General features: G+C 39.3%; 1 pseudogene; it reads right to left on the bottom strand.

The window, feature by feature from the left end:
• Nucleotides 1-554: 554 nt before the first annotated feature.
• Nucleotides 555-16,696, bottom strand: LOC121037886 (heterogeneous nuclear ribonucleoprotein A1-like; annotated as a pseudogene).
• Between the last annotated feature and the right edge of the window lie 795 nt (nucleotides 16,697-17,491).

Raw genomic sequence — 17,491 nt, 5'->3', positions numbered from 1 at the left:
ATATGGTTATTAGTAATACTGAATTGCCAAAATCAAGGGTCCTTACCTAGTTTGGACTTAAAACCATGCTGGCTTAAAATGATGCTCAGAATTGCAAATTAAAAATTTTTATAAAAATTAAAATAAAAATACCTAAAGCCATTTCAATAAGTATATAACTGGTTCATGCTCACAAAGAGGGTTTCTGTGCTAGGTTTAGAATTGTGTACTTTTTGGTATACTCCGGAAGAACAGGTCACAATGTAACTATCGACTCTACTGGTCTTTTTTTTTTTTTTTTTTCTTTTTTTGACACTTATTCAACATGATCAGACCACTACATTTACCAATCAACAGCTTAGGTACAAAAAAACTACATTAAAACCTTTTCTTGGAATACTTTATACTTTCCACAGAACAGAAACTAAGATAACCTATAAAACCATCACAAATACAGTTCTCCAGGTTTTTCCCAGACACCTAGGTATTGCCTAAAACATGGCATCTTCGTAGCAGCTGTGCCCTGCCATCACTGTGCTCAGCTGAGTTCACAGATCTGTTGTAATCTGTATCTTCCCTGTCACTTCTCTGGCTCTCCTCTCCAGCTAAGCTTTGTTTCCTGGCAGTAGTTAAAACCTTCTGCCACTGCTAGCTACAGCTGTTGTTGCTGGAACCGCCATAGCTACCTTGGTTTTGTGGTTTGGCAAAGTACTAGCTTCTATCACCATAGGGACTAGAGCTTCTGCCTCTAAATTTCCACCTTTCATTGGTCCAAAATTTCACGATTGATTGTCATTGCCGAAATCATCATAGCTTCGGCCACCTCCCAAATTGCTTCCATTGTTACCAAATCTGCTACAGCCAGCTGCACTCCCACTATATCCACCACCATCTCAACTGCCACCAAAGCCACCCCACCTACCTCAGTTTCCTCCCTGATGAAAGTTGTCATTCCCATCAAAACCACAACCACTTCCATGACGGCCACCGAAGTTTCCAGAACGACTTCTGAGAAGGAAGAAGTGCTTGTCATCTCTTGCTTAACTAGGACTCTCCTTCACAGATGTGGCCATTCACAGTGTGGCATTTTTGAATGATGATCTTGCCTGCGGAGTCACTGTCCTCAAGTTATAAGACCAAAGCCTGTCGTCTTGCCACTCGTCCTCTCAATCACTTCAATTTTCCCATACTGCTCAAAATTATCTCTTTGATGATGGCCTTCAGGGTCATCTTTAGGGCCACCAGCAACCTTTTTCACAGTTACGTGGGCACCAGGTCTTTGAGAATCTTTTGAGACCGCCCTCTTTGGTTCTACAACCCTTCCATCCACCTTGTGTTGTCTTGTGTTCGTGGCTTCACCCACCTCCTCCACAGTGGGTTTGGGTGAGAAACCCAAAGCCTTTGGGGCACTTGCTGTTTGGATCTCCTAACCACACAGTCCATGAGCGTTCCCTATTGCTCAAAATGGCTCCTCAGACTCAGTTGTTTCAAAGCTCAAACCTTTGATGAAGAGCTTCTTCAGCTGTTGAGGCTCTTTGGGAGACCCCAACTTAGACAATGATGGGGAGTGGGTGGGGAGACCATGCTTCCTCAGGCAGCCAGTGGCGTCCGTGGGCAGAAAAGCTACCTGATCCTTTGGATACAATCAATATGCCACTACCTAAACAAAGCTATGTGGTTTGTTTTTGTCGTCTTGGTTGTGACCTGTTTTAGCACACAGGAAGGCACTGTGATTTTTTTTTTCTATTAAAACGAGCTATAATGGAGAGAGAACATTGCATTAGTTTCAGGTGTACAACATAATGACTTGATATTTGTAAATACTGCTAAAAGATCCCCACAAAGTCTACTTAACCTCTATCCCTGCTTGTTGTTTATTTTCTTGGGATCAGAATTTTCACATCTACCTTTAGTAACTTTTGATTATACAATACAGTACTAACTATAGTCACTGTGTTCTTTATTACATCCCTTGGACTATAACATCCCTTCTTTTATAACAAAGATTGTACTTTATTTTTCTACCTTCACCCCAACCTCCAGCAACCACTAAAGTGTTCTATGTTTATGAGCTCTTTTTTATTCTGCATGTGAGATCCTACAGTAATTCTTTCTCTGACTTCTTTCACTTAGTGTAATTTCCTCAAGGTCTACCCATATTAGAAATGGCAGAATTTCCTTTTATGGCTTAATATTCTGTATGGATCACATTTTCTTTATCCATTAGTGGGCACTTAGATTGCTTCCATCTCCTGGTTGTTATAAACAAGGACATACAGGTCTATTTTCCATTTAGTGTTCATTTCCTTCAGAAAGATAACCAGAAGTAGATTACTGGATCCTATAATAGTACTAATTTTTAAGGAACTTTCATAAAGTTTCTGATAGTGGCTGTGCCCACTTATGTTCCCATCAGCATTGTAGAAGTGTTCCCATTCTTCCACATCCTCACCAACACTTGTTTTCTGATAATAGCCGTTCTAACAGGTGTAGAGTGATCTCATTGCAGTTATGATTTGCATTTCCCTGGTTAGTGATGTTGAGCCTCATTTCACATACCTGTTTGCCATCCGTATGTCTTTGGAAAAATGTCTATTCAGATTTTCTCATTTTTTAACTGTATTTTTGAGTTGGAGTTCTTTATATATTTGGGGTATTAGAGACAAGATTTGCAGACACTTTCTCCCATTTGGGGGTTGCCTTTTAATTTTCTTGGCTTTCATTGTGTGAAACTTTAGTTTGGGGTCCTACTTTTAGTTTCATTTGCTGGTAGCATAAATCCAAAAACTTTAATCTTTAGTTTTATACCATTGTGCTTAGTAAAAGATGCCTGATGTATTTCAACCTTAAACTTCTTAAGGCTTGTTTTAAGGCCTAACATTTCTGTCCTGGAGAATGGCCAATGTGCACTTAAGAATGTATTTTTGGCTGGAATGTTCTGTGTATGTCTGTTAAGGTTATGTGATACAATGTGTCAGTTAAGGCCAATATTTCCTAATTTTTAAATTTTTCTGTCTGGATGCTATATCCATTGACTTGAGGTACTTAAGTTTTCTACTATTCTCTATTTCTCCTGTTGGTGCATTAATATTTGCTGTATAGATCTAAGGGCTCTTGTTGGGTACTTCACAAATGTTACCCTCTGGATTGACTCCTTTATTATAGAATGACCTTGCTGCCTCTTACAGTCTTTGTTTCAAAGTCTGTTTTTTTCTGGTAGAAGTATAGCTACCCACTGTTCTTTTTGTTTCTCTTTGCATGGATAATTTTCCATCCATTGATTTTTTTTTTTCCTCCGTCTATTTCTCACCTGAAGCGAGTCTTTTGCAGACCGCACATAAAGAGGATAATACATTCAGCCACTGTCTTTGATTGAAGAACTTAATCCATTTACATTTAAAGCAGTAAGCACATAATTATTGCTCTTACACTCTGGCTATTTGTAATTTCTTTATTCCTTTCATGTTCTCTTACTCTGCCTTGAGTGATTTTTCTGTAGCCGTCTGCTTAAATTCCTTTATCATTCATGTATCCACTATAGGGTTTGCTTTGTGGTTACCATGAGGCTTCTGTAAAACAACTTCTATGTAACAGTGTATTACAGTTGATTACAGTATTAAGTTGATTACAACTTAAGTTTGAGTGCATTATAAAGATCTGTATTTTTATTGACTTCTCCCACCATGTTTATCTTTTGTCACCATTTACATCTTTTTATCTTGTGTAACCACTAACCAGTTGTTACAGCTATAGTTATTTTTGCTAAAATCTTCAAATGTCATGCTAGCTTTATAAGTAATTAACCCATTGAATTGACAACATTCTAAATTTAACTATATCTTTACCACTAAGGATTACAATTTTTGTTCTAATTAGTGCTCTTTTCAGCGAAACAAAGTCCCTCCACCATTTCTCACAAGACTGGTCTAGTGGTGAACTTATTTAACTTGTCTGCAAAACTATCTCAATTCTGAAGGGCAAGTTTGTTGGGAAGTTTTGTTTGGCAGGGTTTTTTTTTTTTTTTTTGTTCCCCAGCCTTTTTGAATACTTGTGCCACTCTCTTCTGGGCCTGCACAATTTCCCTGAAAAATCTAATAGACTTATGGGGGTCCTCTTGTATGTAACAAGTTTTTCTTTTGCTGCTTTTGATTCCTTGTCTCTTAAACTTACAAGGCGGTGGGGGGGGGGGGGGGAAGAGGGGCACCTGGGTGGCTCAGTCAGTTAGGCTTCTGACTTCAGGTTATGATTTCATGGTTTTGTGAGTTTGAGCCTCATGTTGGGGTCTGTGCTAACCGCTCAGCCTGGAGCCTGCTTCAGATTCTGTGTCTCCCTCTTCCTCTCTCTCTGCCCCTCCCCCCCTCTCTAAACCTAAAAAAGAATTCCTTGTCTTTACCTTTTGGCACTTTAATGATGTGTCTCTGTGAGGGTCTCTTTGGGTTCACCTTATTGGGAGCTTTCTGGCCTTCCTGGATCTGGATGTCTTTCTCCAGATAAGGGAAGATTTCAGAAATTATTTCTTCACATTTTCTGCCCTGTCTTCTCTCTCTGGGATCTTGATAATATGAATGTTAATCTGCTTGATGTTTTCCTATAAATCCCTATTAAGCTACCTTCTCTTTACTCTGATTGGGCAAGTTCCATTGCCCTGTGTTGGAGTTCAATGATGCTTTTTCCCCCTTGCTGCATCTAGTCTGTTTTTTTAATCTATTGAATGTATTTAATTCAGTGAATTTATTCAATTTGGGACTTCTATTTGATATTTCTATATTCTGGTTAATTCGTCTCTACCTGAGTGCTATTTTTAACTCCAGTAAATTCCTTATCTCTTTCATTAAAGTCTTTTTCTTAGGTTTTATCTTGTTCTTAAAGTTGGAACCTATTCCTCTTCATTTTGCTTGATGGTGTTGGTTTCTATGCATCAGGTAAAACAACCAAATCTCCTGGTCTTGAAGGAGTGGCCATGTGTAGGAGATGGACTTTCCTGGTCAACTCTGCCTTAGCTCTTGACTCTCAAACATTTTTTCATTGCCTAACAAGTCTCCCTGATTCTTAGTGTCTCCCAGTAGTTGAGGATGTACCAATACCTGTCAGTGTCCCAAAGGGGAGGACCTCTGAGTTCTAGACACTCAGGCAGTAGCTCTTAAAGTATGCTAATCTACATCTTTCAGAGGAAGACCGGTTGGTGTGTGTTTGCTGCGTCTGCTTGAAGTTCTGGAGTAGTACCCAGTTAACTGTTTGCCACTGTCCCATTGAACCTGTGAATACAAGCCCTGTGCCTCCATAGACACCAGAGCCAGACTATTAGGGGATGTGTCCTTTGGGCAGTAGCCACAAAAGCCAGGGCGCCTGATGTGTATGCATGCTCCTTTCTCAAACACCCTGCCACCTGCGGTAGGGCAGAGGGAGACTGCCAGGGTGGTACCTATTCATGTCTCTGATCCCTGAAGAGTTGAGTCACTTTTGAGATGTGTTTAATAAGCCTGATCCTCCAGAGGACAGCTATGAAAGTAAGCTGATAATAGCATGCCTGGGGGCACATTTCAATCTGCTGTGACTGTGCTGGGCCCTGAGGGTGGGCTTCCTCCGTTTGATGCAGTGCTGTGGGGTCCACAGATGTAAGCCCTACTTGGCAATCAGAGCTAGGTGATCAAGTTGTGACCATGTGGCAGAGCAAGGCAGAGGAAGACTAATCACAGTGCCTGCCCTCTGAGGTCTCTGGGGAGGATTAGTCCCCTGTGTTAAATTAGATGCCTGCCCCTGAGGCCAAGCCTTGAAGATGGGCAATTAAGTGTCACAAAAAGGGTAGACACTTTCAGTGGTTGCCTCTACGCTGGGCCCTTGGGTGGGTGAGTTCACATGAGCCTTGTTACAACATTTTCTCCGTTTGTTATAACCTTGTGGGTCTCATGGGTGCAAGCCTTGTTTGCTTTCAAAACTAGCTGTTTTGGGGTCTCATTTCCCCAGTTCAAGTCTTAGAAGTTAGAGTGACAGATGTGAGGTTCAAATTTTATCTTCCCAGGGAGAAGCCTGAAGTTAAGTCCCCTACCAATTGTGGCCTGCCGTGTAGGGGGCTCAGGGGGTGAGGTTAATCCCGAGATTGTGTCTTAGCCTCTCCTACCCACTTGGTGTTTCCCTCATTTGCCTAGTAGAAGAGTGGCTCAGCTAGTTACTGGATTTCTTTCAGAAGAAATTTGTTTCCTATATTGTTGTACATTTGGTCTACCTGATACAGGAAACAAAGGCAGAAGTAAATGGCAGATAAAATTAAGTTTCCTTATAACTGGCAGTCCGTTGACAAACACGAGGCTGGCAGAGTAAAAACATTTCTCCAGGAACTCTCTACTGTCCTAATGCTAATGCTTTGCTAGAGGAAAAACCACCTTAGCTTGACAATAGCTAGGCCTCCAGTATACTGTAAGTCGTCTTTAGCATACGAAAATCTCTTTGGAAACTTCCCCTGGATTTTCCCTCCCTCAAGTCCCAACTATATAAGCAGTCTCTCCACAGGGTCCTGCAGAGAGTTCTTTCTGCCCCCCCTTCTTGTCCCCATACTTTAATAAAATCACTTTTTCCACCAAAGACCTCTTCAAGAATTCTTTCATGGCCATCAGCTCCAGACACTACGAACCCCAATATCCCTCTGAAGCTGCCTCATGTCCATGAGAGCAAGTGATTTCAGGATTCTCTCATGTCACCACTTTGAACCAGAAGCACTAGTAAAAGTCTTAATGATTATGATGGCACTACAGTCATCACTGCCCATTTAACACCAACAAAGACCTCCCAATTTCTACTAGATCAGTGAGTCACCTAGTGGCATTACCCTATGCTAAGGCCACATAGTGGGGGGAAGAAAGAATACCATGCCTGGATTTCCCAGAAACCATAAGCCTGAGGAAAAGTTTTCTGTGCTTTTGTGAATTGCAGAAAGCAAGCACATAAGAAGAGTGAGCCAGATACGAAGAGGAACAGATTTAATAGCTTGTTACTTAACTGGCCACACTTTACTATCAAGACTGTATGCTATTGCCAGACTGTCTTTTGAAAGACAACAGCTTTCCAGGATAGCTTATCTGGTCGAGGAAGGAGGAAAAATTAGAATTCCCTTGCACTTTCCAGTTGTATATGTAAGCAAGTGTTGCATATTAAAACTTTAATAACTGGGGTAGGAAGCAAGTCTGCATGGTTGGTCTGTGAGGCAAAGCATTGTTAGGTCTACTTGCAGATAACTGGCTGGTATCCCTGCAGGGTTCAGTGATTGCAGAAGCTACTGGAATTCAATACTGTGTCCTCTATCCTGCAGCCTCCCATCCCATTTCTAATGCACTCTTGCGTGTATTTTTCTAGTTTGTTCCATTAATCCTTAAACTTGATCAGAAAAGACCGATCCCAGAACAATATATCCTCCTAAAACACTTAGCTCCATATATCCTCATCATATTTATAACCCTACCTTTGTTATCCATATCCCCTGTTGGCTCCTGCCCTGAGAGCTTACCGTCCCTGTCTACCTTGTTGATTACTCTTCATGCTAGCACAGTACTGAGTACAGAAAAGTCTGACACACATGCAAATCTACAAACCTGCACAGGAAACTACATGCACAAACACACAGGATTGCTTACACAATCCAGTAAACGTATATGGTTCTTCCAGAGTGTGGTTTGACGGATGAAATAGTCCACTGGGAGACAAAGGAGGATAAACCTTAATTGGGTATCAGTTAATGAGCTGTTTTATTAAACTAACATAAGAAAATCAGCTTTGTAGAGTGTGTCTTGTCATAATTCTTAAATCTCTTATTGTCTGAAAGTTCCTGTATATTCAGGATCCTTCTAATTGCAAGTATAGCACTGAGTTCTCTCAGCCACCTGTGAATCCCCCTATGTTGATACGTATTAAAGTAGATCTGTTTTAATAAACTTCTGACCTACTTTAAATCTAAAACCTCTTAAATGAGCAACACTTAATTTTCTACATTAACTAAAACTTATGTTGGCATCCAAGATCCAACTTTTACATTTGGCACTGGAAAAGTATGATTTTCTTAGCATCTGAAAGGAACTCTTTATTGCATGCTAAAGAAAGAATAAAAAATGTATGAAAGTGTAGTTTTCACATATTAAAATGAGAATACTTTGAAGTAAACACAATTATCTCAATATTGTTGCTAAATATTTTAATGGTATTCCATTGGTATGAATTCTAAGTATTGTAATCAGAAGATTAATTATGTAAAGAATCTGGATTTAACATTACACTTTTAAAAATGAGTGTAGGTAATTCCAAGAAAACAACTTCCCCCTCAGTCTACATATAATGATAAAAGAACAAATCCATTGCACAAAACTTTAATTTGGCCTTCTTCTCTGTTCAATATAGCATGCTGTGATTTCTTGGGGAAAAATACATCTTAAAATAGTGACTTCTGAATTTTGAATACATAATGTGTGTGTCTTAGATAAGTGATTTCTTTTTTTTAGGAATTGTAATTTTAAGTGCTCCCTGAAAAAGTATTTAAATAAGAAATTTTTAACTCCATCTTTATTTGTGATAACATCAATTGCTTTTAAATGCAACTATTAAACATTCTATAAAATTGCCCTTTTCCATCCCATCTCTATGTCCTGATATTTGACTACATTGACTATTTCCTTTTTTCTTTTATTTTTTTTTAAGTTTTTAAATGTTCATTTTTTTGAGAGAGCATGAATGGGGGGGGGGGGGGAGAATCCGAAGCATGCTCCAGGCTCTGAGCTGTTAGCACAGAGACCAATGCAGGGCTTGAACTCATGGGCCATGAGTCATGGACCACCACCCCCCCCAACCATCAATTCTGTATAGTTGAGTCTGTTTCTTGTCCTCCCACCCCTGCCATTGCTCCTTTTGTTTCTTAAATTCCACATAGGAGTGAAATCCTATGGTATTTGTCTTTCTCTGACTGACTTTGCTTACCATTATAAGCTCCAGCTTCATGTTGTTGAAAGTGGCAAGATTTCATTATTTTTCATCACTAAATAAGTGTGTGTGTGTGTGTACATACACACTGCATCTTTATCAATTATTCAAGGACACTTGGGCTGCTTCCATACCTTGAGCATTGTAAATCAAGTGGCTTTAAGCATAGGGGTGCATGTATCCCTTTGAATTAGTGTTTTTGTATTCTGGGAGTAAATACCCAGTAGTGTGATTGCCAGATCATAGGGTAGTTCTATTTAAAATTTTTGAGGAACTTCCATACTGTTTTCCACAGTGGCTGCACCAGTTTGCATTCCCATCGTCAGTGTACAAGGATTCCTTTTTCTCCACATCCTTGCCACCTCCTGGTTCTTGTTAATTTTAGCCATTCAAACAGGTGTGAGATTGGGGTTTTCATTTGCATTTCCCTGATAAGTGAGGAGCATCTTTTCACATCTGTTTGTCATCTCTAGGTCCTCTTTGGATAAATTTTCTGTTCATGCCTTCTGCCCATTTTTAAATTTTGGGGGATGTTGAGTTTTATGTTCTTCCTTGCTGATTTTTCTTGACACAAGTATTTTGAATCCTTTCTAGTCCCCACTTGGACTGTCTACAGTGCAACTTTGACCATGTCACTTCAAGTATTTAATCTAGTGATTCCTGTATGGTTATAGTAGAAAGTTTAAACTTTTTAATGTGGCCTGAGAAGTATTTCATATGCTTTTCACTCTGAACATAGCTTGTCAGGAACTTTCTACAACCTTGGTGAAAATGAGATAGCCCAGCAGTGGTGAATCTTCAGGCTTCCAGGGTTATGGCCAAATCACTTTTTTTTTTTTTTTTCTTTTTTGACCACCTAAAGGAAGAACATATGGTTTCTTGCAGGTCTCTCCTTATGGAGTGGGGGAGGGAGAGCATGGTGTGTTGTTTGTTTGTTTTTTTTTTTTGTTTTTTTTTAAATGGAAGCCACATTCCTTATGTTCCCAGTAGAATGGCTCTTAAGTTTCATTGATCAGGACAGGGAAGTATACTCACTCCAAAACCAGTTACTGGAAGTGATTTAGTTTAAACACTAAACTGTGATCAGTTTTGACTGACTGATTCATTTACTGGAGCTCTAGAGAAGCCTTCCTCTCCTGAATATATTGCCACCTCCACAAAATTGGGGTTGAATCTATTTGTCAATAATGAGGAATGGATGCTGGTATGCAAATAATGGTGTTTCCCAAATCCTCTTAAACTTCGTGAAGGTTTGCCAACTGGCTCATCTGTCCTCCGTTCTCTCCCCTTTGTTGTTTTTCTCCTCTTCCATTCCTTCAAATCTACAATGTCCAGTGTTCTCATTTTAAGCATTCGCAAATGTAAAGCAAATATGGAGGTCTTCAATTGCATATCACTACTCAATTTTGAATAAGCACATCTTGGGTATCAACTCTAATGAACAAGAGAAAAGATTATAAACTTGTCTGTCCCATCACATTAAAACTCTGAACATATAGGTTACTGTCAAAACTATACCTGCCGTATCTATATACGTATGTACTTTTCTACATCCCACTTCTGCTGCATTGACAGCTGCCAGATTGTCTCTGAATAGTCTTCTCTGACTTTACTGGCGTTTGGTCTCCCTACTCCATGCTTTCAAAACACACTGGACATATTTTTGTCATTGTCAAAATGACCTTCATAAAATCAAATGACATGTACTGTCCTAGGATACAGTTCTGTTAATTTTGAAAATGTAATATAAAAGTTTTGACATTTATATAAACTGTGCATTAGCTCCAGCTCTCTTGACTGCACAACTTGACCAAAAACATCTGTTACTTTTTGTTAGCGTTTTGTTCATCTGTGTTGCCTAAACACAAACTACATACCAGTATTTGCCAATGCTAAAAGTGATTTGAAAAGGATTGTTGACTAATTCATGTCTCTCCCATTAAGAACATTAAACTCATTTTTACACTAGCTGTACCAGGTTATTGCAATCCTAACAGAGGTAAGCTGTTGTGTTGATTTGTTAATGGCTATTACTAGAATTCCTTACCCTATATACCAGAATTTCTCCTCCTATTACTTTTTTTAGGTGTTTTAGATCTTTTTTGAAATGTAACAAGATAATTATACTAAATATAAAATTGATTAAGAATAAAAGTACACACTACATAGTACAAAATAACATGAATATGTCAAGACATATTGTCACCACTCTATACATACTAGCTTATTTGATTTTCATACAACACTCTCAAACTAGGTATTATCCACATTTTAAAGAGAACTGAGGCAACTTATCTGAAGTCCTACAAATCAGTTTAATCAGGATTCAAACCAGAGAATAATAAATGCCTGAAGAACTAAGTTATGTATTTTTCCCCCTGCCCCCCCCAAAAACCCATGAAAAAAATCTGTGTCCCCCACATAAAAGAATGGGAAGCTTGGATGACAACACCTTTCTCTCTTGAACTTTGGTACTTAATAAAGGCAATTTATTTGATCCTTCCAAATTCATATACCTTCAGTGACTCCATATTACTTTGAAGTTAAAATGTAAATTCTTAAAAGGCATTCAAGATGACCTATAATATGACCCCATCCAACTTTCTCACAATTATCTCCAGTTGTCTTTTTTAGGGTAATGTAAAGTAAAAAGAAGCATATACTTTAGCCTTTGATCTGAGGTGAATTATAAACTGTTCCCTAGCTCTGTTATACTGATTATATCCAGCTTTATCCCCACCATGTTCTCATCTGTGAAGGAAAATGATCCCTACTACATCTTGGGTAACTGGGAAGGTGATATACAAGAACTTCATTCTTTTCCTGATCCCTTCCAAGCAATTGATGCCAAGCAGTATTCTTGAGGCAGAGTGCACTTTCATCATTTAGGCCCCATTTCTAAGATCACTAATCTATCTCCCATAGTGTCCCCTAAAGCACTCTGGCAACCTCTTAATGTCCTAGTAGATCTCTTAATAAGCACTGCTGTCTTTTATCTGAACTACTTAAGGACAACGACTTGTCCTAGGTCTCTGTAAATCTTTAATTTGTCTTACTGCCAAACTTTTCACTTTTGTTTCGTTACTATATACTGTAATCCTAGAGGTCTGCATATTGAATGATTGAACTGTTAAGCATGCTGACAATGATAAATTGACAGCGTTTTGCTTCTTGTACATCTTTTGTTATATTCTTGCCTTTAAAATACATCAAATTTGGGGCATATGAGTGGCTAGTTTGGTTAAGTGTCTGACTCTTGATTTTTGGCTCAGGTCATGATCTCCTGGCTCACGGGATTAGGTCCTGCATCAAGATCTACACTGACAACATGGAGTCTGCTTGAGATACTCTCCCTTCCCCCACCACCCCCAACTCATGCTCAGTCCCCCCCCCCAAAAAAAAAACCTTAAAAACAAAATTTGCCCTCTTGTTTACCAGGTAATTATAGGTGGGAGTGGGGGGCCTACTTCATATTTGGGGGAGAAAATTAGCCCAGTACCTCTGAATCACTTGCCTAATGTTTCAGTATAAATTCTTTAATTCTGCATAACAGACCAATACTAAAAAGTACATATCAAATAACCCTTATTTGCAGGCATGGTTCTGAAATATTAGACTGTTAAAAATCATGCAAGTTAGAATAAGATATGGCTTTTCTCTGAAATTTTAGCTAATGTAATCAGTCTTATCACTAAAAGACTGTCTAAGTCTGAAAGGGTAATTGAAAACTGTAGAATCTCAAATCTAAAAGTATCCTAAAAGAACTGGTATTCTAAACAAGGAAGCAGGTTCATTTTTCTTTCAAAAGGTTTATGGCTATAGAAAAATAGGCCTTTGTCATATGCTCTAATATTCAAGGTGAGCTGACAGGACCTTCGAGGCCATCAGGAGGAACCTGAGAAGGACAGGTGTCAATATACCTGTACTTCATGATTTTTTAGTCCCTTCTTGCCTCGGATGCTTCTTGTATTTCTTAGGTTCTTGCCCTAATTAGGTCAGGAACTATCAATCGACTTATGACTATTCATGTATGAATAAAAAAGGCAGTGGTTTTGGGGGTCAAGTTTATTCTGACCTCAAGATCTCAAGATACACACTAATCTGAGATGCCTATAAATACTTCATCTCTATCCGAAAAGATGCTGTTCTGAATCTCATGTTTTGAAAATTGGTAAATTGGACCATAGAACTTGGAAAACATCAAGAACCTCCTTCTTACTTTACTAACAGCAACTTGAAACTTATGACGTGTTACTTTGCCATTTATTTAGTTTGAAGAAAAACCATTTATTATCTAACCTAGAAGAGTCACCCTGTATCTCTTTTTCTTGCAATCTTTGAAATTCCTGAGAGGTATGGCTGTCCATGATCTAAAGCACCTTCCTAATGGAAGGAATGTGCATTTTATTATTTTTTTTTTAACGTTTATTTTTGGGACAGAGAGAGAGCATGAACGGGGGAGGGGCAGAGAGAGAGGGAGACACAGAATCGGAAACCGTCTCCAGGCTCTGAGCCATCAGCCCAGAGCCTGACGTGGGGCTCGAACTCCCGGACCGCGAGATCATGACCTGGCTGAAGTCGGACGCTTAACCGACTGCGCCACCCAGGCGCCCCCGAAATGTGCATTTTAAACGAACAAGAGAGGAAACAGAATTTGAGAAGGGTGGAGAAGATTGGAGAGTTCCCAGGCAAAAGCCTACAGGCCAAAAAGGATTATTTGCTCTTAAAGCCTCTCTCTAGACCTCTCCGAGTTCTTCCTCAAATGCTCAGAATCCAGTCCTCATGTGTCATGGTAGTGTTGGTAGGCTCCATGCCCAGAAGTTTTACCTGCAAAGACTGTGAATTCTGGTCATTGAGAAACACTGACTACAGAGGAGCCAGAGCAGGTGAGAGCCCCAAAGACCTACATCCTGCCCATTTGGCCTCAAGTTTTGAGTTACCTGGTATGTGAGACCTCAGGGGAGTTTGTGCCAATTCTACCCTTTCTTTATGGAATTGATGCTTGGCTCCTTTCTTTTTAACTTAACTGTTTGCATCATTTTTTTTACTAAGTGAATTTTCTACCTATATATACAGATATGTATATTATACATATGTATAGTCATAAGATATAAAGGAAAGTTTAATTTCTAAATTTTAAAATGGTATCTGACTTGCAAATGATTATGCACGTCAGTTAAAGATACGATGTCAAGGTGACTTGTGATTGCCTGCCATAGTTAAGATTTACACAAGAGGCCAGTGATTTTCTGCAATGTGTCCCCACTGCTCATAGGGGAGGAATGGTGTCCTCTGTCATGTGGTAAGACCCAGAGGAGGCTGAGAATACTTAGTGCATGACCAAAATTAATGCAAGGTTTTCCCAGTCACCTGGTTGGGGGGTGAACTCTAGGGGGAGGTAACTTTATACTTTAGTGAACAATGGCATTTCTGAGGGATAGAGGACTGTGATTACAATAAGTCAAGCATTAAGGTCTATGGCTATTGCTGTGTAGGGGCTTTCAATAAATAGAAATCATTTTGAAGACTAAAAGAGAGAAGTCCACATAGAGGCTATTTGATACTAGCCCTTTACTGTTGGCTTACAGCCCCTCAGGCTACTCCCAAGGTTCTGTGATCTCGTTACAGATCCCTTGTGCTACCTCTCTGTGCTTCCTGCAAAGCAGAATCTGTGAAATGCCCAATGAGGAGGACTATTTTACAAGGAAAACTGAGTGTGCTCATTTGAGACTGCATCAATCGTTAGGTTTTATTGTTCTGCACACTGTTGACAGAATTTATAGGAAAAGAGAACGGAAAATACAGGGGAGGGACACTAAAGCTGAGGTTCTCCTCTACCTTACTTGATCAGACTGTAACAGGAGCCATGAATATTTACCCTGACTCGTTTTATATGTGGCTTCCTACCTCCCATGTTATACTCAGGCAACAGTGCTCTTGTCTGTTCCTGGAACGCACTAAGGCCTGAGCATCCACATGTTCCCCTCTTCCAGGAGTGCTCACAGGAGTGACTTCATCTTCCTAAATTCAGTTGATTATTTTGGCATTAGCTTAATTGATGCTTCTCCAGAGAAATCTCTTTGACATCCATCCCCAAACCTATTATAAGCTACCCATCACACTCTTTCATACTTGATAATAAATAAAATGTTGAAAAAAAAATTAAAAAAAAAATTCATGCCAATTCTAGTTACTTAATCCTGATTCTGGATCATCAGATGTGATTATGTTGAGATGGGTCTGGCTCTGAAGTATTTAAGAGTTTTCCAGATGACTCAGATATGTGCTGGTTAAAGCTGAGACTGTATAGTCTTTGGGACAAGAGCCTTTGAGGTTAAGGACTGTATCTCTTTAGTTTTCTATCCGCTGTACAGTAGAGTGCCTACCACATACCAGAAAATCTCAAACAAGAAAAGCGTTCTGACATTGAGTAGCTCAAGGATGTCCTTCAGAATGGGCATATTGTCCAGTTATGATTGATAGGCTTATGGGTATTTGTCCTAAAGTAAGGGCGGGAAGATCATTTTGATGGGAATCAAGGGATATTCAGAGCAAGATGGTCTGAGGGGGTTCAAGACATAGGGTTTCCAGATATAGGTACAGATGGCTGAAATCTTCAACCACTCACTAGCTGTGTAACCTCTGGCAAATTTTTACCTTGTCTATGCCTCTTTCCCCCATGTGAAAAATGGCAATGATCCCTACCTCAGTGTTGTGAAAATCCAATAAATGAGTGGGAGTATACAGTAAATGCTAAGCAGTTGCTGATTATTTGGTGTCCTTACCAAGCAGCTGGGTATCTTTCTCTGGGTTTATAAGTAGTTGTGTTTTCAAAGGGCATGATATAAAGAAAATCTTCTATCTGCCTCTATTGCCCTGAAAGATGAGTAGTTGTATCAACATTTTGAAAACGCTCTGAACACTGGTAAAGTCTGAGGTCATGGTTGTACATCAGAATTCTGGAATAAGGCCCAGACACACAATTCATAAAAGTACTGAGAATTTCCAAGGAAACCCTTAGACTTATTCTCTTCCTTTGCTTTCTGTGTTCTGCTGACATCAATTTTTCTTCATGATGTAAATTACCTGAGTAAACACCTACATATGAAAGTTACTGAAATACAAAAAAAGTAGCTGAAAAGAGGCTTGGGACTAACGGAGGTTTGAAAAGAATAATAATAAAAAAAGACTCCAGAATTCTATGAGGACAATATTGAGAGATCTTATAAACACCAAAGCTCTCAAAGCCCATTTGTGAGGATATTCTGGTTATTAATCTCATCCTTTCAAATGTATGTTGCCAAGGACTGCAAATTTATAAAACAGATCTAAATAATGTATTGGTGTCCTTCATTTTCCTTTCTGAAGGAACCTGTTGGAGAAGCTATCCAGCAGCTTAAAACTTCTTAAACATATACTCTGGTTCTATAGACGACTTTTGTTCAAACTCCTTCTCTTGATGCTCAGGAGAACCTAACCAAGGCCAGGAGTGCTGACAGTGATGAGTTTTTCTCAAAGCATGCTTGAGAATGTGGCCCTCTATGGCCCATAATTACTGCCACTGTTATTTACTAACAAGGGGAATTGGTGCATTCGAAAGGCTGCCTTTTTTCAGTCCACAATTCTTAACACCATTTTTGCTGCAATGAGTGCTCACTTGCCAATAGAACGGAATGGTGTAAGTCACAAGGATGAGTCTGGTCTTCACAGTGTATTCTAATTTGGGAGTATAATTAGAAATGCTGCTGGGGAAGGTCATATTTCAGAAATAATGATGCTAAATCTCTTCTGGAAAGGTCTTCAAGCCAGAGACTTTTCCTCCAGACATAGCTAACTGGTAATTCTTTACCATCATTACAAATACATGAACATTGCCAGGGTAACACAAAAGTTTCATAGCTGTTGGCATCAAGAATTTTAAGTACTTCCATTCTATTGTAAAACATAAAGGCGATGAATGTCAGCTCTTTAATTTTTAGTTTCAACAAAACTGGTAGAAGCAGGGTAAAAAAGCCGTGAAGTTTAGTTGGCTGTTAAAAAGTGCCTCCTGTAACTTGGAATTCAATTTAATAGACAGCCAATCCTTGGACCAGTGAGGCTTTCTATTGGACAGCAATGTCAACAGAAACCTAAGGCATGTGCTTCACTTAAATCTCCTTTACTGAAATCCTTCTGAAAAGCATCTTCTCCATATTTCTATCCAATGCCTGTTATCTCAGAGGTAGGCTTTTTGTCTGTCAAAGAGAAGTCTGATCAAAAAATTGCTTACTTTCGGAATGGAGAAAATGTTTTCTTTGAACGTTTTAGAACCCAAGGATTGGCTTAATCCAGGTTCCATTCTTCCTTGCAAAATTGCCAGGAAACTGAGGACTGTAAGGTTTTTCATACAGTCAGAACATTCACACACCACACACAGCTTAATTGCAGCAACATAAACTACTTTAGTGGGTCGTGGGTCGTTTTGAGTCTTAAACAGGTGGCAACTGATCAGTTTGATCTAAACTGAGAACTGTTGTGCTAGCTTAGTAACTAGTCATTTCAGTTAGGTATCTAG

The sequence above is a fragment of the Herpailurus yagouaroundi genome, unplaced genomic scaffold (genome assembly GCF_014898765.1).
Source record: "Herpailurus yagouaroundi ecotype Mexico unplaced genomic scaffold, PumYag 164, whole genome shotgun sequence".
NCBI classification, from domain to species: domain Eukaryota; kingdom Metazoa; phylum Chordata; class Mammalia; order Carnivora; family Felidae; genus Herpailurus; species Herpailurus yagouaroundi.
Note: the sequence above shows the minus strand (reverse complement) of the source record. Positions and strands in the feature narration are given on the sequence as shown.